This window comes from Pseudochaenichthys georgianus, chromosome 23 (genome assembly GCF_902827115.2).
Source record: "Pseudochaenichthys georgianus chromosome 23, fPseGeo1.2, whole genome shotgun sequence".
Taxonomy (NCBI): domain Eukaryota; kingdom Metazoa; phylum Chordata; class Actinopteri; order Perciformes; family Channichthyidae; genus Pseudochaenichthys; species Pseudochaenichthys georgianus.
The window spans coordinates 22,039,120-22,064,585 of record NC_047525.1 but is presented as its reverse complement, the minus strand read 5'-3'; the positions used below and the strand labels follow the sequence as shown (position 1 = coordinate 22,064,585).

The 25,466-nt window shown below is 40.1% G+C and overlaps 1 protein-coding gene across 8 annotated transcripts in view; it reads right to left on the bottom strand.

Moving 5' to 3' along the window:
- nrcama (neuronal cell adhesion molecule a) overlaps positions 1 to 21,870 on the bottom strand; it is a 60,746-nt gene extending 38,876 nt beyond the window's left edge. For all 8 annotated transcript variants that reach the window (XM_034075054.2, XM_034075055.2, XM_034075059.2 and 5 more), the window contains exon 1: positions 21,729 to 21,870. The gene's annotated coding sequence lies outside the window, so the exon portion shown is untranslated. The remainder of the gene's footprint in view (positions 1 to 21,728) is intronic.
- Between the last annotated feature and the right edge of the window lie 3,596 nt (positions 21,871 to 25,466).

Here is a 25,466-nt window from a genome sequence, read left to right as displayed (position 1 = left end):
TAGCTTCTGTCACTGAGAAAAAAGGATTGGAGCGACGCCATCGACCCAACCCAACCCCAAACCGCGACCTGTCACCATGGAAACAGAAGGATGTACAAAGAGAGAGGCGAACAGGAAAAGGAGTTATTTTAGGACATTGAGATATAGGACAATAGAGTGCTAAAGTGTTGATGTACCAAGTTGGATTGAATGAATTTAGCAACCTGGACCGAAGTGAAGCAAATGGAAATGAGCCACAACTGAGAGCAGAGACAGATGAGGGGGGGATGTTAATGAACAGAGACAGGGACGCACCGTGACATCAGAAAACCCCGGCAACAGAGGCAAAGCAAGGATAATGGGGAAAGTGAGATAGAGAAAGACAGAATGAGAGAGAGAGAGAGAGAGAGAGAGAGAGAGAGAGAGAGAGAGAGAGAGAGAGACAGAGAGAGAGAGAGAGAGAGAGAGAAAACACATGAAAAAAATCTGAAACATCAATTATTAAAAGACAAATCTAAAAGCGCTACATCATCAGAGTGCAATGGAGGCGGGGTTGAGATGTGCGGTGAAAGATAAGAAATGCTAGCAGGCCTGACACTATAAGCTCTGGCACATTGCCAAGGAGACGAAAAAACAGACAGACAGACCATATGACAACGAATTATGCTATTTCGTTATAAATTATAAGTTGGATTTTTGTTTCACGTTAACACTTTCTTATAGGCAGCTAAAGGCTAAATGCGAAGATTGATACCTCTCAAGCTAGAGGGAAGCAGCAGCTTCAAAGACTGTTCGCCGGTTGCCTCGCAAACTAGTGTTGACAACAAGAGTCAAGGAAGATATACGTAAAACCTGATGCCTTAAATGTGCCACTAGGTGGATTTTGGTTTCTCAAAACAGAGCTAAGCTAACTGGTTGCGGGTGGTACCATCACATTTAACAGACAATCATGAGAGTGGGATCAATCGTAGCCTAGATTTCAAACGCTGTAGGAAAGGTGGTTAATCTAGCACACTGATTCTATTTTGAACCAACTTTATTGGTATTATTTGCCAACCAGAACAGAAGACGAGCGAATTGACAAGACACATATTCCACATTATATTGCAAAGTGAGTAAATGTTCTAAATCCTCCAGAAGAAGCAAAAATAGATCTGGTTCCTTCACCTCATTTTTTGGGGCAAAACTAAAATATCTCTATGACAAAAGTGTGAATGTGAAATGTAAGCTCTGTGAATACTTAAACATCCCCTGAAGAAATGCCGGTGTTTCTCTGACTGTCCTTATGCCAACTACTGTGAGATCACTGCTTATTTGAGTCATATGTCCCAATACCACCATGGTATCCACTCTAGTTAACTATCTCTGTCCCGTTTCAATTAGCTGTCCGAGTTTATGGATCCACTGGGAAACAGTGTCTGAATGGTTTGTGTGTGTGTGTGTGTGTGTGTGTGTGTGTGTGTGTGTGGTGTGTGTGTGTGTGTGTGTGTGTGTGTGTGTGTGTGTGTGTGTGTGTGTGTGTGTGTGTGTGTGTGTGTGTGTGTGTGTGTGTGTGTGTGTGTGTGTGTGTGTGTGTGTGTGTGTGTGTGTGTGTGTGTGTGTGTGTGTGTGTGTGTGTGGGTGTGTGGGTGTGTGTGTGGTAAATGAAGGGGGATTTTTTGCAGACTGTGATAAATAAATGACCCGAGGCATGAATAGAAATGTCGTGTGTGTGCGCGCCGTAATCCCCTCGACTGAGGGGCCTCAGCGATCAGCGACAACAGCAGCAGCTGCACAAAAACACTTAACACACCCTGACTACTTCGCCTCTGCACCCAATTCCACTTTCATCTGATCCACCATTAAGGGGTTAATAATACACATCCTTATAAACCCATACAGTGGCAGACTTTACTTTGAATGTAGGTTGATATCACTATAGCCAATGAAAAATGTAATTCCAAGTTTCTTGATATCCACATTAAGAGAGAAATGTGCTTGAAAGTCACCCTAAAATATGAATGCCTCAATTTTCTCTAGAAGTACAAAAGACAAGGTTAGCTTTTGTGCAATAGGATTTGATCAACTGTTGTGTACTATAACAGCCATGTTTATCTTTTACTCGTACAGTTAGCCATGTTATTACCCAAAGAAAGCAAGTGTAAGCTGCCACCCAACATGGATCGGTCTTCATTTCTCTGCCCATCCTCACATTATAACAAAAGGAGGAACAAAGCGTAAAATAATCTATATTGCTTGAAGCCCAATGCCCAGGCTGCCGTGAATGAAGTCTGACTTTCTCAGTCTGAGAACATGTTCCAGACACCAGTTGCCCTGGAGCTGGCCAGTGCAAATGGCAGAAAACATAAAAGCAACACAATTGCTCCTTTAAACAAATAAAGGGTATCAGCAGCACACCAACAAAGGGAAGAGGCTGAAGGCATTTGCAATTGCCCATTCAAAGGTTTGTCAGATTGCCAAGCCCCGCAATGTAAAATACAGTATATTATGCCTTGTAGTCATCTATGGAAGCAGAAGTAGGGAATGTTTGTCTGGTGACCAAATGTGTGTTCATTAGGTATCAGACATACCATCTGTTTGTGATGAGATTTTGGTTTAGGCCTTGGGCATATATGTGTGTGTGTGTGTGTGTGTGTGTGTGTGTGTGTGTGTGTGTGTGTGTGTGTGTGTGTGTGTGTGTGTGTGTGTGTGTGTGTGTGTGTGTGTGTGTGTGTGTGTGTGTGTGTGTGTGTGTGTGTGTGTGTGTGTGTGTGTGTGTGTGTGTGTGTGTGTGTGTGTGTGTGTGTGTGTGTGTGTGTGTGTGTGTGTGTGTGTGTGTGTGTGTGTTCCCATATATCTGTCTACATGTACCTAATCGTCACCAAAAATGACAAATGACCTAATTAAGGTAGTTTTCAGTTTGCGTTCGGCGCACCGTGTCATTGTGTAGAGACAATGTTCCATTTATAAAATCCCCTGGCACGTGGATATTAAAATTGGAAAAGTGTGATGTGTTCCAGGTTTTATTGAGACATACAGTTGTAATGAAAATCAATGTCATGTTTATGCATGAATGCATGATTGGTCGCAGGGAAAACATGTATATATTAAATAAGAGGGGACCCAGAAGGGACCTTTGTGGGACGCCACACAGGAGAGGAGCACTGTTCACAGTTTAGAGTGGAGGTAAAGCAGTATAACATTTATAAATGTTTAACGGTTCTTAATAGCATGATTAGAAGGTTAGAATGAAAAATGTCACACGCCTGTGTCAGGATGGCCTTCACATCTACTTTCTCCACCAAAGAGTTCATTCCCCCACACATTCGTTTGTAATGTTTGTGGATGTGTGCATTTTGGACACAGAGTCTGAGAGAGACAGATGGTTGGTTACCATGGCTATCTGAAGCTTTTTTAATTTTAACAGTCTGTGAGCATCCTCCAGATGACAGACAACACACACAGTCCAGTCCTACACAAAAAGAGCAGTCAGAGAGAGCTGGGTTTAATCAAAGAGATTTATGGCCTCCTGAAAGTCTTTTTCTTTCCTCCTCGAGGTCAAAGGGACAATTCTCCCATCCCCACTGTTACCACTCGACACCACACAATGCACCAATGTAGTCATCAAGAATGTCACACATGCACACAGTGATGGTAAGAGCAAGAAAGATAAATTAAGATTAAGGAACAGCAGGAAGTAGCATTCCTCTGCTGCTGATCCTTTGCTAAGCTTTCTGCAACTGAAGAGGAGCATATTTTAAAAGTGTCCAGGTGTTGGAGCTCTCTGGGGATTGGATCCAATCATCGACAGTACTTTTACAGCCCCAACAAGAGAGAGTGTATGCAAACGAGGCGGAGAGGAAACATGAGAATGACAAACGGAAGAGTGGGAAGTCGGAGCAACAGGCCGTAGAAAAAACATGATTTGTAAGCAGACTGTAAAAAGACGGGCGAAGTGGCCACCATCGATGCAGATGAAATACCTCGGCCCCATTAAATCAGTCGAAGTAAGAGAGTGGCTTGGCATTTGATTTGTATGTTACTGCAGTGTTTCTGCAGGATGTGCAGGGGGGAGGCTTTTCAAGGCTTTGCTTTACTTATGGAAATACACGTATTGCTTTCCAAATAAATCATCAGACATTTTGATTCGTCCCAATAAAAGCACAGGTGTATATCATGATGGGTGAATTATTTCTATCTTTTTCAATTTCAATTTCACGATATAGCATGGAAAAGAAGATTGTTTGCTACAAGATAGACTTTAAAGAAATATGGAACATTGCCTAAGCATACTTGAGCAGAAATAGCAATTCAGCCACTGTGTCATGATTTACTGCCATGATTTCAGATGCTGCTCGATTATGGCAAAAATCATAATCTCGATTATCTCTTATGTGGGTCAATAATTGATATCACGATTATTAAAAACGATTATCCATTTACTTTGAAAACATCAATTTATTGAAAAAGAAAATGTGAACAGTATGTTTTTAACAGTTGATTACCCTTAACTTTAAGTATAACTCAACTGAAAAAATTATTTTAAAAAAAATAATAAAAAAATAATCGTTTTATTTCGATTACGTTGTTTTCGTAATCGTTGCAAGCCATAATCGCAATTGCGATTAAAATACGATTAATTGAGCAGCCCTAAGCTTGACAAAAGATTCCAAGGGTACAAAGGGTTAATAAGACATTTGAGAGGATGTTACTAGCGTCACCATGGAGAGAGTCAAGCAGCATAACACCCAGAGTGCTTAACTGAGCAGATCTCGGCCTTCATTGACATGTCAGAAAAGACGTTCGAAAAATGCCCATGCAGCCAGAACCCTAGAGACCATCTTATCTAAAGTATTAACACAAAGGGGAGGCAAGGGAAAGACAAAGATGGAGACAGATGTAGAGTGAAAATGAGTGGAGGGCAATGGGAAATGGGAACGTGGAAATGAGAATGTGAGGGAACAAAGGGGCAGTTGACAAGGGAGGGCAAACATCGGAGGGTATAGACATATAGGATGCCTGGGAGACGTCTAATATTGACTGCATATATCCCACCTAACACAGAGAGAGGCAGAAAGAAAAGAAGAAACAGAGGATTGAGGCCTCCTAATATTAGTAACACCAGTGGAGTGGGATTTCTCCCGTCTCTGTGATCTCATTAATGCAGGATTCCTCACAAAAACCTTGTTCTCAGGCTTAAAGCTGTAATGAGTGAAGAGTAGATATTACACTTGCTCCATTCTGTCTGGCAGTGCAGCTGTAACCAAGTGAGATGTGCTGTAAATATCACTTTTATTTGAATGGTTCAACAGAAGCCAAAGCGTGGAGAGTGACGCCAGATTGTAGGCTTATCATATCATACTGAGACTATGCATGCTTCTTCTGCTCGTCTCACACCACACAAACAAAGCACCACACAGCCGTGTAATTGGAAGGTCTTGCAGCGATCATGCGATGCAATACTCTTTGAAGAAAGATCAAAACTAGAGATGAGCAATTGCAGGCGATGACATTACCGAATTTGCTATTTTAGAAAAGATCAAGGGGCTGTAGGGACTGGTATTTTATCTTGCGTTTAAATTTGAAGTATGCCTCCCCCCAGGTTTTCTGTGTAGAAATCAGGGTATGGATCAGACTGCTGACAGTACGCCAACCGTGATATTTCATGTCAGTCCTAACTCTGGATTTGAATGCAGCATCGAGGGATGCTCTGACCATCGGTCCGATAGCACCTTCATGCAAATTACCCCAAAGTGAAGCCCAGCCATGTTGGGATTAGCAGGATGATTTATCAAACTGACATACTGGACATAGGCCCAGGGGTTAAGGGTTCAGAGGGTCTCTCAGCCAGAGCCTCCGTTTTAAGTCAATGGTGAACATGTTTAATATTATACCTCCCTATTAGCTGGTTACCATCATTGTGAGCGTACTAGCATGATGACATTAGCCTTTATCTCGAGAAATGTCTGCCCCTTGCCTTTATACCAATACTTGAGTTCTTCTGTTTGAGGAATTAAGTGATAAAAAAGACACTTAAGTTCCTGAACCTTTGAGAAGCAGTCCAATGACTTTTCTTGTCACAAAGAGTTAAAGAATGTCCAACTTTAGCTTGTTCCCGTCACTTTTTTACCCAGCCATCCCTAAACATTGGAGGAGGGGCAAAACAAATATCAGGACTAACCCCCACATCATATATTTACAAGTGGAAGGAAAATCCATCCACATAGGCTGCGCTTGAATAGTTATTGCTTAGGACTGAGTGAAATGACCCGGAAGAACCTAAATGGCAGCCCGGATATATCTGGTCGATTCCTCTCAATGCTAAGCAAAGGTGTTTCAATGTTTCCTTTTTATCTCCTCACTGGACGATCCTTTACCAAAGGAATTTTGTTTTGGACGAGAAACCCTTACTTGAAGCCTTGAACCCTTACTTTTTAAAGCATTGAGTGTGTCACCATACTCATCTATCTATTATCAATAAAGCTGCTGACAAAAGGACATGTTTTGGATGATTTTTCGGTCGATGACATTGACCACTGGGTTTGTCTTCTGTCCCCAGTCTCTTTTAATATTGATGAACTCAAGTGCAAGTACTCTTGCTTTGTATCAAAAAATGTACGAAGGCTAATATCTGTTTTATCTTTAAATTCTAAGAAAACTGATGCCCCTTATTGCCCTTATTCATCCTACCATTAATGATGATTATTTGTTAAGAGCTGTAGTATTAACATTTACATTGTTAGAGGGTTAGTAAAGGGTTCTAGGTAACAATTTAATTTACATAAAAAATTAAATTAAATGGTGAAACATGAAAGCATTATGAGGGAAAGATTGTATCCATTGCAACGATAGCATCATAGTTTATACACACTGCACAGCATTTGGGCACAATGAGATTTGAGTGAGAATAGTGAAATGCTATAAGGGTGGCCCACTCTGTGTGACGAACCCAAAGGGACAAATTACACTCAACTCAGCAGTTCCACTAGATTAATGTGAACGCTCTAAAACACACTTCACTAGACCAGCTCGACTTGACATTAACAGTCCACTTCTGAAACAGGACTCTCACAGGCAAACGGAGCGCTAACTCAACAGCAGCATTAAGCACTAGCAAGGGCTCTCATGTTTGCTGAAGGAACGTGCAAATGTGTATTGCATTTTTGCATGTAAGTACTGTATTTGTGTATGCCCCTTGAGGTAAAAAAAACACTTACATTGCATGGCTTCCTCTACTGTAGCTCTCGACTTTTGCTAATTGAAAGCTACGGAGCCTACATTTTGTGGACGAACAACAATAGATTACTTAAAAAGCTAAAGAAGCCACATGCTAATGTTCCTGGGGCTCATCCTAAATAATGTGACAGTCATGATTCATGACCCCACCTGAGCAGCCAAGTGAAAGGCTCGGTCGGACTTATTTGGTTGCCGTCATGGTCCAGTAAAGCAGTAATGTCGTTGCTTCCTAGCTGTGGTAAGCAGGATCAGCGTAGCACGAAATGGACACACATGCATCTAGGTGTTGCAGTATACACATGAACCCAAGGACACACCTGCTTTATTTGCTTTCCACATTCGTCCTGCTTTTCTTTAAACAAATGTACAAAACAATGAGCTGCAGTCAAATTGAATGTAATAAAAAAAGTACTGACTCAACCACACCCGTCTGGTCTGAGGCTCAACATGCTTATACCACTATATTAAAACCCTTTGGATAAACATGTCTAACAAGGATAACTCTTCGGTAAAAAGGCTCTGGATGTATCCAAATAACTGAGATAACTGCCTGATTTCTGACTTTATGAGCAGACGAGAGGATTTCATTCACACCTGCCAAACTCTGAACTTTCTACATGAGTATAATCAACATCTTCTCCCTTTTTTATCCTCTCTGGAGAGTAGACTCTAGAACACCAGGTCTCTTAGATGAGCTCAATCACACCGTTTAAAGTTATAATCAGCCTGAAATCTAGATAATCTTAAACATGTTGGATTTAAAGCAAGAATACAACCTCTACAGCTTTCAATGTTGAGACCATGATATTGGTTTGCATGCCTATAGCTATCCTAACACATATCACAAGGCTTATAGCCAGCATGGATGATCTGAGGCGCCTTTACCTTTTAATGCAGCCCCGTACCTACATTGGTAAAGATATCTGTAATACATGTTTGTAGACTATAGAATGTCGATGTTAGATTATTCCTGTTACACTTTCTTACTGAAAAGCATCTAAATGACTACAGCTATTGACTGTGAAGAACCTAACAAAGTAGCAGACCTTAGCAGCTTACTATCTCCGGTTGTACACATTCAAACAGGATATTCACTGCTGCCCACAGGGCTCTTCAGCTTTGTTGGCAAGTGGTGCTGAGCTCATGGCGGGCCAGACAGCACACACCCAGCTGTGAAAGAGAGGATGTAGCGATCTCTATACAAAGACCCCAGTCAGCACTATGGGACTCAGATGATGTCTGAGCTGATGAGCAGAGCGGCACAGGGTTTACCAGGGACTACAGACGAAAAATAGCCTGTTGGCTAACTCTGGCGCATTTACAGAAATGTCAATCAATGTGCACTGTCCCTGTCAAATTAATATATATCAAATAAAATAAAAATACATCGGGACGGTCCACAACTGAACCTGTGCAAATACGATAATACTTTATTGGTCAGATCAAGTCTGAAATTTGACTTGCATCACAGCAGCTCCATGTGTAACATCAACATAGACAAATATCAAGACACATTACATGAAAAACAAACAACAAACATTTAACATAACAGCACAATCACTGAGAGAAAACATTTTCAATGACCATTTAGGTTCTTCCGGGCATTTGATCTGGGATTTAGCTAAATGAATACACAGCCGGTCGTTGTGTATTTGTATTGTCTTAATTGGTATATTGTGTTGCTTTGCTTTGTGAAAATGTTCATACTGTATGGGCTGCACGATGTTGGGAAAAAATATAATTGCGATTTTTCTGACAAATATTGCGATTGCGATTCAATTTGCGATATTTGTTTTTTTAAGCGACCCAACGGAAGTTTATTGTAAAATGTAAAAAACATGTTTAAAAAAAAAAAATGTAAAACAAAAAAATTGCAGACTTTGCGATTTCATAAACGCATCATTTAAAATCGCGATTTCAATTTAAAATCGATTAATCGTTCAGCCCTACTGTATGTATACTGGAATATATCTTAATCCAAACAAAACCCTTTAAAAAAAGACATTGACTTCGAGACAAGAGTACCCGAAGTTCAAAAATACCAACAAATGTTTGGGTTTTTCATTCCAGCAGCACTCTATTAGGCAGGATAGCAGTTATTTGTCCAATGCACACTTAAATGCCACCGACCATGAACCTGATTCTCTGAGGACTTCTAGGATTTGGCTAACCAAGATAAGCGAGTTAACCCACTACAGCCCGTGTTAATGAGCTTGTAAAAGATCACACAGCCTCACTCTTAAAACAGTGGCCTTCGCTCTCAGCTACACTGACACCCTCCGGGTTCCTGTTCCTAATCTGTGGATCAATTATTTTGTTGTCAATATAACCCCATGTGCTGACACTTATGGATCTGTGATACCTGTTTTCTATTAATCAATGTGGGTAATGTGATTGCTCTCGTGTGGGAATTTGAATTCCAAAAGTGACGATATAAGAAAACAAATACTAAACCTGATGTTGAGACTGTATCCAACTCCCTTTTCTCTGACAGAACAAGGACACTACATCTTCGATCATCCCAAGTTCAACCCCGCCACGTGAGTGCGAGTGACATAAGCAGCAAAGCACTCAATATTTCATCACTATAGTATTTTACGGCCTGGCTTTGATACACCAAAGCTGTGGCAGTGCTTCGAAGCAAGAAGATAAGAGACGTAGTTTTGCATATTTAAGAGGTTTTCAATTATTCACCTACAGCCAACCCCTAGCCAGTCTTCCTGGGAAGCTAGCAGCACATTCACAGTGAAGCAGTGAGTACAAAAACACCTTGTGATATAATTCACTATAACAGCTTGAATAGTAGTTGTTTTTTAGGCGATTTACTTTTTTTAAATACTGTAAAATTATGTCACGTGGCAAAACAACAATCCTTTAATATCATGGAAAACGGGATTATTAAAGAGGAGTAATGGAAAATAATATAATGGCACACTCTAAACTTTTAACAATAGGGCAATGTAAGACTAAATAGTCCTAATAATCATTCTAGAAAAGACAGTATCTATAACATGTCTGAAAATGAAAGGATTTTTATTTTTATTTTATTCATATTGCTTGCTTTGTTTGACAAAGAGTCCAAAGCCCCAAACATATTACATTTGTATAACAGTGTTAAGCAAATCAGCAAATTTAAATATTTTAGACAATAACACCATGAGTGTTTGCTTTCATTCATTGTCACACTTTAGCCTGCTTCTAGACGTTTCATCAGGAAATTATAACATGCATAAAGAACGAAAGAGAAGGATTTAATGAATGTTTTTAAAGCAGGCTGGTTGCTTCTACAGCATATTGAGGGAAATGGTGTTCTAAAAGTGTTCTATATTATGGTCTCTCTCTCTTTGTTGTATAGCAGAAACCTAGTGAGGTCTCCCCTGAAGTCATCAGCCTGTGAGGAGATTGATGTATGAATATATAGATAATTGATAGTGAGGTAGCCACAAAGTGCATTGGACCTGACTACGCAATTACGATGTTGGCTGGCAACCATTATGAAAACAACATAATCGAAATAAAACGATTTTTTTTTTTTTTTTCTTTTTTGGTTTTTCAGTTGAATTATACTTAAAGTTCAGGTTCAACTGTTAAAAACATACTGGTCAAATTGTTTGTTCAATAAATGGGTATTTTCAAAGTAAATGGATAATCGTTTTTAATAATCGTGATATCAGTTATTGACCCAAATAATCGAGATTATGATTTTTGCCATAATCGAGCAGCCCTACCTGACTCAAAGCTCAGCTATATATAACAGTATTATAATATCATAAAATAGGCTGTATCATTCAAATACTGAAGTGTGTACAGAAACCAAAGGAAAACAGTTATTAAAGTAAGTCCCACATACAGCTATATCATCACTGACATAACAAGGGACATGTCATGTGATCCAAGAGTTATGGGACACTCCCTGGTGTGTGTTACCTGGTTATGTGAGTGTTTACAGGGAATAAATGAGTGTGGGAAAAGTATGCGATTTAGAAACATAGCTGCTCTCCCACTTATTAATGGGTCTTTTGTCAAGTAATATATCACATAGCTGTAATGGATGACTAGCTTGAATGAATATATGACAAGTGAAGGTGCTTTAGAAAATACACAATGCAGTGACTGTTACCAGCAGTATTTGAGACTCTTTGTTAATATTCTCCAGGTCAATATTCGTTGGTAGAATGATGTTGAGTATGTCAAACACAAACATGGGCTGCCTCTATTTGAAAAGGAACAAAATGTCAGCAGTCACACAGACAGCTATATTCCCCAACAATTCCGTAAAAACGAACCACGACAAAAATCTAAATTTGCTGCTCGCGGCAACTGGGGTAGCAACGGAGCGCTGGGTAAAGGTTAAACGGGCTTTTTGAGTCATGGACCAGAGCAGAGAGTGGAGGAGAGAGAGAGAGTGGGTTGAGAGTCAATACTGACAGTGTGTAGCATATGGTGGGAAAATTCTGGGAGGACACTGGGGTGGAAAAAGCTGGGCAAACATGAGTAGTGCTGAGCCATGCAGCGCTTCCATGAAAGTACATTATGACTTAAAGACTTTGGATATGTTTAAATGTCATATTAGATAAGGTCATTTTAAAAAGGCACAACAAGGTTGTCTCTAGTCTATTGCATTTCCATTAGAGAACAATATACTTGAAGAATTGGGTGTATGCCATGTTAGAGAGATTGCCTACTCATGCTATCAGCTTAAGTAAGAAAAAGTCTATATAGCTTGCAAACCATCAACATCAGCTGCTCTTATAAATACTTCTATAATGGTAATGAATCAAATGTATGTGTACAATGTAGTTCATAACATGAGTGACAAACCGACAGTGAATCATTTTCTCACTCATGTATGCTAACACTCAAATTAGGTACGGAAATATGCTAACAAAAATGTTCCAACAATATTTTATCTAATTTTTTGGTTTCAATGCCAAGCAACTTTACTGCTTTGATTCCCAATGCAGGTCTCTTCTGTGTCTTTTGTTTTAGGCGATAACTTCCTGTTCCTGTATGCTAGGCTACCTGGCCAGTACCAGACAGCAAACAGATGCTCCATGCTAAATGTTAGCATGGAGCATTTAGCAGCTACATCGCTAACAATTTTCCTTGAAGTTGGTGGAATAAAAACCAAAACAGAGCTTAAAGGGAAGAGTGGATAACAGTCTTAAATGTGTCACGTTTCAAGGAACACGACACCACATAAATGCTAATGTTGCATTGAATGTTGGCTAACTTGAGCGCTAGGCTATAGCTATGCTACAGTGTGTGGTGCCAATATGTCAGTGTTGTGTTTACAACATGTGGTTCAAGTTTCCAGGATAATCAATTAAAAATCTTTCCTTTTTTACATATAAACTCAGTAGCCCATTCTTTATGACTTGTGTTAAAAGACAATTCCACATCAGACAATTTCACCCTCCACTTCATGCCCTGCCACATGAAGTGGAAAAAAGGACATCACAGATGTTCATTAGTAATTTGGCAATCGTGCTAAAACTATGGCTACTGGCTTCTAGCCAAGTCATTAAATCAGTTAATAATCTGTGTAGCCTAGAAGCTACGAGGAAACAGTTATATTATTTAAAAGAAAAGTTAAGCAGAATTGTATTTTAGAGGGCAGAGAGTTAATTTGGCTTTACAGATTGAGAAATGACGTTCATGCTGGTTCATCTTTGACCAACATATAGCCATTATTGTAAATGATGAACAAAACGATTCAAATGTAGAGCATATGCTGTGTATCTTCATGAGCCAAGATCAAAAGGCAAGTTTATTTATATAGCACCTTTCAACACAAGGCAATTCAAAGTGCTTTACAAAAAATGAAAGACATTAAGAAAATGGCATTTAAAATCAGTCATTAAAAAGAAAAGATAATAAAATAAACATTAAAAGAAAAAATACATGGAGACAAGTTACAGTGCAGTCTAAGATGTGAATAGTTCAATTAAAAGCAGCATCAAAGAAATTACTTTTGAGTTTGCCTATTATCAGATGGAGTGCTTCTTTTATCATTTGTAGCAATTGTACAATTATAAATAGCCAAAACATTCTAAAGGATAGAAAGTATGGTACCATTAAAGTTGACAAGATAATAACTCATGTTGTGACATCCTGATGGTGACATATCGAGTGAAAGTTGGAAATAAATCTCTTAAGGCCCTTCATATAATCCCTTACTACAGTGTGTCTGATTTCAATCTGAGTATCATCGCTGTGTATCTGCAGTCTGGTCAAGGTTATCTCTTCTCCACAGATCAGACATCAGGAGACCGTGAGTAGAAGCTGATTCACGAGAAAATGCACTGATTACAATCTGTTCGTGATTTTTTTTATCACAACCACACACAGGGTTTCAGAGAAAAGATCACACATAGGATTGTTTAATGCTAAAACGATATCTACAGATGCCTCATATCTCACGTCCAATAAGCTAAAGTGCTACAACATCAGCCGTGGGTGCATTAGGGTGCAAAAAGGGAAGGTAAGTAAAGCAGCCTGGCTCTAATGGTGCTTTTCCACTGCAGCACTTAGCACGGTTTAAGCCCGGCCCGCTTTTTTTTGCTTTTCCGCTCGGGGCTACTTCTTCACCTTTTTTCTGGCCCTCCGAAATCGAGGTTCTTACCGGGCCAACAACCGGGCTGAATATGATAAACTGGTGACGTAAACTCTCTCGACTGCTGAATGGTCAGAGAGAATCGCTGGCAAGCGGGCTACAACTACAACAACATGAACATATTTCACCGTGATTTCATTGTAATACACTTTTCAAAATGATGCCGAAGAACAACATACTGATACCGGTCAGCAGACAGACGGCAGGCAGTGTGTGTTTTCTGAATGGAGACCGGATTGATCAGGCTAAGCTAACGTTGTATATGCTCCATCCACACTCACAACAACGGCCTACAGACATAAATAAACCAGTGACTGTATTCACCATGACACAGGCAGTCTGTGGTTTGTACTTGTTTAACTTTTGTCTAGTTTCTGAACAGATATGAGGAGCTGTGAGCTCTGTGGGCTAACGGCTAACGGCGGATGTTTTGGTTTTGTGGTTCGCATTGAAGATGACGTCACGGCAGTTTTACGCAGCGTCGCTCCGCCCGCCGAACAGCCGATCGCCCCGCCTACACTGCGTTACTATAGTAACTACCCCAGTTACTAAACTGTAATGGAAACGCAGCTTAAAGTGAGCCTGGCCTACCAAGGCCAAACTAAGCTGTGCTAAGCCGTGCTAGGTCCTGCAGTGGAAAAGCGCCATTAGAGGACAATGCAGAGTATCTGGGCAGGCCCAAAAGAAACGCCAGCGCAGCAGATTCAAGTGAGAAAGAGAGGGAGAGGACAGAGTGACAGGGTGGGGCATTATCACTGATGTGAAACGCCATTGACTTTTATGGGCCAACATCCAGAGGCATCAAATGATGCTGAGTAAGAACAAACAGGGAATGACTAACAGTAAGTCATAGTACCCACAGCCTGCAATGCATCGGCTCTGTTGACAGGAAACAAGCACTCACTGTTTATTAATATGGATTTATGTACTGTGTACCTGATCTGGCTTTTAAATCAATAAACCAAAACCTCTTATTCCCTGTCATGTTTCAGATATTATACAGACATTTTGTCTTTCAAACAGGATGTTTCAAGTGAAGCACTGTTCGCTTTCCCAAAATAACATCAGGATAGATCCTCTTAGATAATTAGATCATTGATACAGCAGATGCAGAAGAAAAACAATATCGGTCAAAAAGTTAATATTTGCCCTTTCCCGTTTAAATATATGATGAATATAATCAAGACAGGGGGCGAGTTGGTTTTGATGTATTGATGTGCATGCTGCAAATGTAGGTACTACATCTATTTTTACTGAGTGAGTGGGGGTTTGAACACTGAAAAAATGTAGGTCAAATTGTATTATTTTTAACTATATTATTTCACTGTTATAAAGTGGTTCTCATTGGTATGTTTTATATTAAATGTCTTTTTTAAATCTTTTGAATATTATTACCATCAAGTGTTACCTTGACTTTGTATCAATTAATTATGAAACTCTGTGCCCTTGTTGATGTCTATTTCCAAGTCCATTTCTTGTATTGAAATGTGCTTTACAGAATATTGCATTATATATTTTCTATGAGCTTCTAATCCACCGAGGCAGTTGTGTGTTATACAAAATCACAACCAATTTAATATGTAATTACAATTAATTGGTTAAGCCCTGTACTGTATATACCTCATGTATGCAAGTGTGTGTCATATGGGGGTTTCCATTCACCCTGCACCACACAGTGTGAGCATGAGGATTATACAAAGTTGGAATAAACAAATTATGTTTAACAAGACAGATGTAAGATGACTCCGTCTGTCTCTCCTCAAGGCCCATAAAGACAAGGATATGTCTGTCTTTAATTGGTTTACCCGCTAACAGACACAACTTAAGCTGATGGATGACTTCTCCACTGCCTCTCTTCTCCATCCTCTTCTTCTGCTCTCTGGACAGTGTATCTTTTTCTACAAAGACATTCTTTCAGTGAGACTAGATGGGCACTTACTGAAGGGGGGCTGGCCTCGTAAAGGCCTTCTCTGTGGGGTCAGACAAGTAGGATCGAGGACACATCCATTCAAATGGACCTGCTTTTTCCCACCACACACACATTGAGGATTAACAGATGCTGAACATTTGAGTTTTATTTTTAACTACTAGGAACGCCACCACAAAGACCAACATTCAGAACCTTTTTGAACATTAAAGCATGGACAAATGTCCCAGTAGAGGCATAAAATATGAAACTGAAAATGAGCATAAAGCCACTTTAAGATGTGGAAACTGACATGTCTTCGGGCCAATGAAACACCTCAAACAGCAATATATACACTCTACAAATCATGTGTAAGGACTCTCCTGATGACTGGAGGTAAAAATATCTCTACCTACAGTATGTGAAAGAAGCACATGAAAGAAGGTGCACACACACACACCGGCGCCTTGAACCAACTGGGTGTGTGATGTGATAAGAAGAGCTCTTCAATGGCTTCTTTGACCCAAATCCGCACTAATCATTTTAGAGCTGTGACAAAGATTCTGGTGGATGAGGGGGTAACATTATGTGTAAGCCTACTGTACAAAGATGTAAGCTCCCACCACTGAGATTGAAACATTCCTCCTTTGTTCCCCTTAAAGCTGGCATCATCTATCATGTGCCTTTGATAAAGCTATACATATTAGGATTTTCTATATACTTCCTGTCAAATATTTTCTTTTCTTATGAGTGCAACAGGATTTAAAATGGTCTGCCATGTTAGAAACAAGTCATATTTGCCTGCATATGGCTCAGTATATACAATTAAATCAGACGGATATTGCTGGTATGTTTTCACACTCGACTACTACCAGTCTGGCAGCTCCTCTGCTCTCACCCACTGTCCCATCTGTTGTCCACCTGATCCACAAAACTCCCATCAGACCCAAACCTCCTGATACATACTATAACAAGAACCATTTCTATTCAAAAGACATTTATAGGACAAATCATGTATTAATGATTGACCTCTGAAGACATCTAACGTTACGTGTGGCACTTCAACTGTGTGTGTGTGTGTGTGTGTGTGTGTGTGTGTGTGTGTGTGTGTGTGTGTGTGTGTGTGTGTGTGTGTGTGTGTGTGTGTGTGTGTGTGTGTGTGTGTGTGTGTGTGTGTGTGTGTGTGTGTGTGTGTGTGTGTGTGTGTGTGTGTGTGTGTGTGTGTGTGTGTGTGTGTGTGTGTGTGTGTGTGTGTGTGTGTGTGTGTGTGTGTGTGTGTGTGTGTGTGTGTGTGCGTGATGATATGTCTCCTTATATTAGTCTCCAGTCTCTTGCTCTTCTTCAGATGTGTCCTGGCACAGCTGGTGATCGCAGCAGGATGTCACTCTTCTCCACTCCAATCACTTCTACTCCTCTTCCTCAGTCATTGCACATCTGTTTTTATCACTTTTCCCCTATACTAGGCTTTTGTTCTTCTCCTTTTGTCTTTCATTGTTTCTTTATCCCCTACCCTTTTTATTTTCGTTCCTTACCTCTTCTTTGTCGTCTTTCCCTACTCTCCTTGTGTTTTGTCTCCTCTCCTCCATTCTGTTCCTTCTCCTATTTCCTTTCCTGACCTTGCCTTCTCCTTTCCTCCCCCTTACCCCCCTCCTTTATTTTCTCCCTTCTCCTATCTCATTCCTTTTCTATTTTTGAATTATCTCCCTTACTTTTCTCTCCACTCCATTGCTTCTTCTTGAACTTTCCATTCCTCTTGATCCCATCTCCTTTCCTCTCCTCCTCTGTCCTAACCCCTCTTTCTGATTGACTAATTGATTGATCAATTAACTGTGCCATCTTAGGTTAGTGTTCACAAACCACAAAATCATTAAAAAGAAATCACATAGGTGAAACACCACCAGTATCTCCCTCATGTCAAAGCCTGACTAACACACTCCTCATTGGCCTTATTGTGCAGAAACTGGGTCTTCCCCATCTCCAAGCAACAACATCATCTCCTAAAAAAACAATCAACAACAAAAACCCATCTGTCTTTGATGGAAGGCCGGGAGGACAGCGTCTGCTCGTTCAGAAACACCACCAGCAGCAAAGACCCTTTAACGGTCCCCTGTTCACCAATTCATCAATCTGCAGCCAGTCATGCTAATGTAATGTGTCCTGGTCACTTAATGAAAACAGCAACCCAAACATGTCCAGCTGAGAGGCAAGGGTGTGGGGGAGTTTATTTACCTCCCCATCATCGCTGCAGGGGGCTCAGGCCATTAACATAAAGCACACCGAAGACTCTGTGGAGCTCATTATATCCATTTGGCTGCAGCCTCCGTGCACAGTGGTCACGTAGACGTCACAGGGGTTAATGAAACTACACTGAGACAGAAACAGGACGGCATCATCTCCATCCTCAGTGGAGGCTGCGAATATAGTTTAACGATCCTTAGGGATTCATTAAAAACTAATGTTTCCTAGTTGCAGCGGTACCCGAAGTGGTGCAGTGCACACAACATTAGCAGCATGCTACAGCTGGAAAGTGCAGATGTGAAACCTGATTTTCACACAGCATGTCGTCAGGATATCAGGATGGTTTGGGCTCCTAAAAAACTCAAACAGACCTGTGAGCTGATAACGATGCTAATATGCAGCTTGATAACGAGTTGTTACCTTTCTGTCGATATACAGTTAAGGTAAGTTAAGAAGAACAGCACAACTGGCTGGTTGAAGTTTTAAATATAAAGATTTATTTCGTTTTTTTCTCTAATTATTATCCCTTAAAATTCAATATCTTTCAGTTTTGGACTTTTGGGTCAGAACACTTTTTTATTTAAGTGAATTTTAGAACACGCCTTTTTCATTACTTGTATAATATGTCTTGATGATGATTATTGCAAAACATAATTGTGGACAGAGCTGACAAAACACTCTTTCAAACCCTTTTATATATCATATCATGGGCATTAGGAAACTGTGACACGCAGTTTTTGCTATTTTATTTTACAGACCAAACTTTAATGGTAAAGAATCAAGAATATGATGGGAAGAATATGTAATAAAACTACGCCAGTGTATCAGAATTGCCATACGTACACAAGAGGTTTAAGAGAGTAAAACCACTTTGGCCCGGTGATTGAAGTGTTTTCTTTGGCGTCCAATCTTCCTGCAAATAAAATCTACAGTTTCAATGTCACCTGAGGGAAATTAAAGAGCTTAACCTGGACCTGATAATCCCCAAACAGCCTGCCAAGCAATCTTGCACATCGCTCCCTGTCTGAAAATCGTGTCATCACTTAAGGAGACAGAATGAGAATGAAAACTCGCCATACGCTCCGTCACCTGACTTTGTGTCTAACGGGCCGTGGGTACATGGGAGAGCTGGGAGAGTGAGGAGGACGCCGCGTCTGCCCCCCTGAGTAATGGCTCAGTGCTGGGGAGTTGTCAAGGTGAGGTGATGTCTTGTGATGGGAGGGGGGGGGGGGGGCTCAGGAATGGTGATGGTGCTGCCAACGCTCGATACCTGCCATGACATGCCACATCATCCCGTGAGTTTCATTCTCAAATGGAGATGTACTCCACTCCCACTGGTAATTGATTAATAGCCCTATACATTAAGATGAATGGAGCGGTTCAGTATCGAAGGGGAGACACTGTGTCTAGTAACCAAGACTTTTCTTTGGTTCAACATGTCGATATGCAAATGAGGCATTTTCTTATTAAATACAATTTTATTTGCATGGATTTCTGAAAAAGAGGTCTTAACATTTTAAACAAAAAGAGTATGGGATTTTGGATATCTCTTTTTATGACTACGTAGATCCAAAAAGCCATATTTTTAGAAATAAAATGTCCTAAAAATAAGGTTATTAATGATGAACAAAGCTTTGGTCAAACGTATCAAAAAGAATTAAACTGGAGTTTGTCGTATGTCAGTGCTAAGTGGAGTTTTCAGAATGAATAGAAATTAATATTATTCAAAAAAGAAACATCAATGATAAAAGTCATTTCTTAGGCTACAGTCGTTTTTTTAAATAAAACATAAAAATACACAGATACCACTGTGTTTTTGGAAATGTTTTGTTTAAATCTGATGCTAAATATTGTTAAATTAAGGAGAAATATACAGATGCAAATTGACAAAGTTGGTGAAATACACCTGTATGTGAATTCTGGGTCTTTCATCCAATGTGAAAGTCATGTTATGTGGAGCAGAAAAGAAGCCAAACTCACACAATTACCAGTACATGAAGTATCTCGCCTTAAAATGTGAAATATATTATGTGTGGTATTTTTTAATTGATATAAAGTGATGGGTTACATGTGAAAGCACAGGTGTTACTCACAACATTAACAAGGGCTGCGCTCTATTCAAGTGTCTTAATGGGATTCACCCACTCGTTAAATGTGATTGTTTACACCTGCTTTTTCCTTCTGTGACATTTCACTGTCTGCGCTGAATAACCTCAAATCAAGCAGTTAATGTTTCTTTATTGCTTCACAAACAAAAGGTTAGAAAACAACTGCAGAGAGCTTCATCTTCCAATATTGCTGAATATAACTTGAGTTGCTGACAGGAACTTTGGGAATGTAGGTTAGCGGGCTAATGTTAGCATTATAGAGCAGCTGCAACAGAGGGATTCCCATTCACTGCAACTGAGCAGCCTATATTAAAGCCTTATTATAGGCACCAATTCACACTCTTGGAATGTAACTGCATTTACTCAATGCAGTACTAAAGTACGATTTTGATATACTATTAGTTTTAGATGAATATTTCTGTTTATGCTACTTTATACATATATTTCTCTACATTCTCTTGACACTAAAAAAAGTGATATGATGCAGTACTGCACTACACATCTACTACCACTAATCCCAACGTATGCTCTTGCATGCATTGGTAAGTGACTTAAACTGAATAATATCACATCAAAAATGTGTACTTGGCTTCCCTTGAGTACATTTAGATGATACTTCTTCAGTGCTTTTACTTAAGTGACATTTTACTTGACTTGTTTACTACTGAGGTATTCCTTTTTTTACTTAAGTGTAAGAGTATTTCTTTCAATATTGCCTGTAACCGAGGTTGAGGGTCAAATAAATCAAATTATATCCATGCAAAGTCTAAAACTAGTCACACTGTCAGTATGATTATCAAATATGACAAGGAAAAGCAGCAAATTATCACATTTAAGAATCTAAAACCAGACTGTCAATTTGTGCTTGAAATGTATTGAAATATTAATTGAATTATCATGTTTAGTACCAATACTGAATGCAAAGAATTCCTTAACATGTGGGGATATCCAATCCAAAAGATGATTCTCCTTTGATGACCAATCCAATGTCAACTCCCAACTGCAGAGCACATCTTTAATGGTGTCCTCTCCTCTCTGTCTTTTATCATGCATCATATCATCACAAATAATATTACTTCAGGGAGCCCTCTTGTTTATTGTATGGCAGAATCAATGAAAAAGGTTGATCAATAATAATAAAAGAGGCCCACACCCCCCATACGGATCAATAGACACCTGCTGACTATTCATATATGTCTGAATGTAATATGTGCCAACAGAGCCTGTGTGTCTTAAAGTCACAACAATTGGATTGACAGCTTGAGGAGCTGAGCTACATCTGGCAGCATCACTGGCAGACATCAAATAATCCTCTCAGCCTGCAGGCCTGCACCGGCCGGCAGCAACAATGAGCTCTAACCAGCCCTGCTGCTGCAACCCTGAACACATCATCCATGCAGCAGCAGCAGCAGCAGATCAACACATTCCCTCTCCGACATGCATGCAGTGCTGCTTTGATGCCCAGCACAACAACACAAAATCAAACACGACAATCGGCATCCATTATATTTGCACCTGGTCATCCCAGTGAAGCAGCATCACCAAAAAACTGACTTTGACACATCCACTGCACCATAATTCTCCAGCAACATATGTTGATATTGCAGACAACGGGGGAGAACAAATCTCCATCTTCAAAGAAAGAAAAAAGGATGTTCCAACTCACCGTCGGCCGTGTCCTCCCCCGGCAGTGAGTGTGTGATAATGCTGTAGAAAATGATGATGTGTGAGCGTGTGTATGCGTGTGCCCGGCCAGTGTGTGCGTGTGTGTCCGAGCCGCTGCAGCAGCAAGCTGTGGTCCACACGGATTCTCGCTCTCCTCCTCACCAGCTCAGAAACCAGTAACAAAGATTGTCTATAATTTAGCAAAGACAACGCACTCGTGAGCAAAAAATCTAACCCACTTTCCAGACCGATACGGCATAAAGCGGCGCGGTGACTTAATAATTACATTTTAAAACGCATAGTACTTTTCATAGTTAAAGTCAATCTAGCTCCAGATGTAAATGTATATCTGTCTAACATGCATGGTTGAATTGTGAAACTTCAATCTTTATATGTTACTTATGGTAGAGGGATAATATGTCAGAGTGAGACCTCCTCATTACCCTACTATATGTCAGTCGGTGCCAATTCGGTGCAGAAAGAAAGAGGAAAAATGGCAGCGACAGCGACCCGCGGTACTGAGTGGCAGGAGTGGAACCTGCAGACTGATATGGGAGAAACAAACAATAACCCTGCAGAGTTATTTTATTGTATTAAATACAAAAGCCTCAATATTCCTGAAATAAAGTCACACGTAGCCTCTTACTAATCATCAGCAAATTGGGTTTTCTAGTATAGTAGGAATGTATTCAAAGTTGTTTTCTCCGGATTTGTTTGTTCTAATTTGCCAGGATCATTTCATACTTTTTCTTTTAATATCAATTGATGTTATTGCTGGTATCTTATTTCTTTATCTTATTTTTATTTGTATCTTACTGTATTGGGGGGGGGGGGGGGGGGCAGTTCATCCCAAATCCAAATAATGTATTTTCTTTTACCTGTAGTGCTATTCAATGATGTGGATTGTTTTATTGTGAGTTACCAATTGTTGGAGTTAGTAGCCCTAGAGATGCCTGGCTTCTCTTGAATAAAGATGGAAGTAGATGGCAGCTTGTAGGACTCAAAAAGCCACGAAAGAAATACATTTAGAAAAGTAACAGCAATGTTTCCTTGTAGAAATGATGACCTGGTAACTCAAGATAATCAGTTGTCTGTTATAATGTAGGAACTATTTTCTTTCTACCATGTTATACCTTCAAACTGTGTCTGCATCTATTCATGACTGAGAGACTTGCACTAAAGAGACTACAATCAATAAAGTCTTAAAATGCCCCTAAAAGAGACATTTGTACAGGGCAGACTAAAAGACGGACATGAAAATGCAACAAAAAAAAAAAATCAATATAAGGTTCTGATCCAGGATGTCAAATATGAAAAACAGGTGTTCCTCCGCCATCAACACGGGACAGGTTGCCCATTTCAGAAACTGACATGGTGTCAAACGCCCCACTGCACATTACATTATCATTACTGGCCCACCTACTCACATCACATGTTTTACTGCACAACTCACATGGCAGCTGTGTGTGTGAATACCCCTCACCCCTCCCACATCACTCAGCTCCACCACGGGACAGACCAAGCATGTCTCAAACACATTACGACCCCTGTCATTAACGGCCATCATACCAGAGTCTCACTCTCTTTGTCTAGCAGTCAAATGAACGCTGAAAGATACTTGACATCTGTTTAAAAGGCATTTTCACCCTCCTTTTTTATGAAAAGTGTAGATCACCTTAAGGCATGTTCAGGTCACCAGCACAAAGTGGGAGAAAAGGGTATACATGTAGAGTTTCCTCACATGATAAATGCATGTTACACTCATCCAGGCCGAGGGGCATTAGCATTCACATACCGTTGCTACTAATGGTGACAAGTCCTGAGGGGAGGCCGGACAAACACAAAGAGGATGAGAATAACATGCGAATGTGTTTTTCTACATGACTCCCACTAACCTCTGAAAGGTGTGCACCGGCTCACTGATTTAAAAGCATAACATGCCATGTGATGCCACTAAAAGTGAATCAGAATGATAGACAAGCTGCGACTGTTTGCCAAGCTTGTTTCTCTGGTTATTGAAGATACAGACGTTTGTTACTGGAAGCCAAATTATCCACACAGGCCTCTTCCTCTCCAAAACAAACTGACATGTTCAGTTAAACTGGTGTAAACACAAATCAGTTTCTTGTTAAATATGATTTACTCTGTTTGGATTGACATAGGAGGATGGAGGGGCTACATGCTAACGTTTGCTCAGTTCGTAGGCCTACGACTTGTTCAGGATATTTTACAGGGATTCAAATGACCTGCAACATTCACTTGTCACATTAAGTCTATTCCTTAGTGACTTTAAACATAACAATGATGCAGCACTGCAATACAAATCTACGACTAGTGTCGTAAAACTGTGTCGTTTTAAAAATCAGGGTTTCTGATTTTCTCAGCTTTGTTCCCTTATAACTGATTTCGACGTCCAACGACTACAATTTAAACTTGATAAAAAGTCAATTACAATGCACTTACTGCAACCTATAGTTGAACATCTGAAATGGACACTTACCTTAAATGAATTATGGCTTGCTCTGGATCTGAAAATTGTTTAGAATAATCAGTACACAGCTCAATAAAATCAGTACAAGGCTCAATAATATATATATATATATATATATATATAGACATTAAGACATTTTAAGGTGTTACCAGTTATATCTTTGGATGCTTATTTGTTTTTCATGGGTGTAACTTTGAAAACTTAGAAAATGCTAGAAGATTTAAGTTTACACTGTACAGAAGTGGCAACAGTGGGCACAGACAGTGCTGTTTGACATTCATGCAGGCCTGTTGTACAAATAGTCTGTGTGTGTGTGTGTGTGTGTGTGTGTGTGTGTGTGTGTGTGTGTGTGTGTGTGTGTGTGTGTGTGTGTGTGTGTGTGTGTGTGTGTGTGTGTGTGTGTGTGTGTGTGTGTGTGTGTGTGTGTGTGTGTGTGTGTGTGTGTGTGTGTGTGTGTGTGTGTGTGTCCACATAACCGACTGGCAGAGATCTGTTGAGGGCCACACCACTGTGCAAACTCTTCTGCCGTTTCTTGTCAATGGGGAGACGTGACGACGGACAGATTGGTTTTGTTTTACTGTGTGACATTACAGACATACCGCTGTGGAGTGTGAAATACTCAAAGTAGCTTTTATATTTTTATTACCATTTCTAAAACTATGTGTGTCAATAGATCCGTTATACTGTGTGACGATGTTTTAGGATCCTTGCCAGGCCTTCTCTAATGGCACTGTGTACTCTAACACAGTGTATACAGGCCAGGGATATATAATATTACAAACATGTTTCTTTGGCAGCCACGAGACACCAACTTCTACAAATTAATCGTCTACACAACAGCCTTCCTAACTTGGCCAGAGAGCTACATCATTGACAAGTGAAGCAGCTGAACTTTACATAAAGACATGACGCCAGTCAGAAGACATATCAGAGGAAGGAAATGCTGAGAAGTGACTTATTTTGCATCATTCGAGCTACGTTATCCACATCAGTTAAGATCCTCTATTTAAGGAGGCTCTTGTTACTTTATATTTCGCATCTACAGCCAACTGGTTGAGGTTTTACTGCAGGGCATCAAAAAGCGAAAGCAGAGCCAAGACGAAACAAGGTAAGACAGCTTCCACTGGCACTTCCTGGAAGACGCTCAGCTTAGGAAAAGCTGGAGGAAAAATATTGATGGCAAACTTTAATGTGACCACTCTCTTTTGTCAACAACAACACATGGCGGCAACATAAAAGAGGGTGATT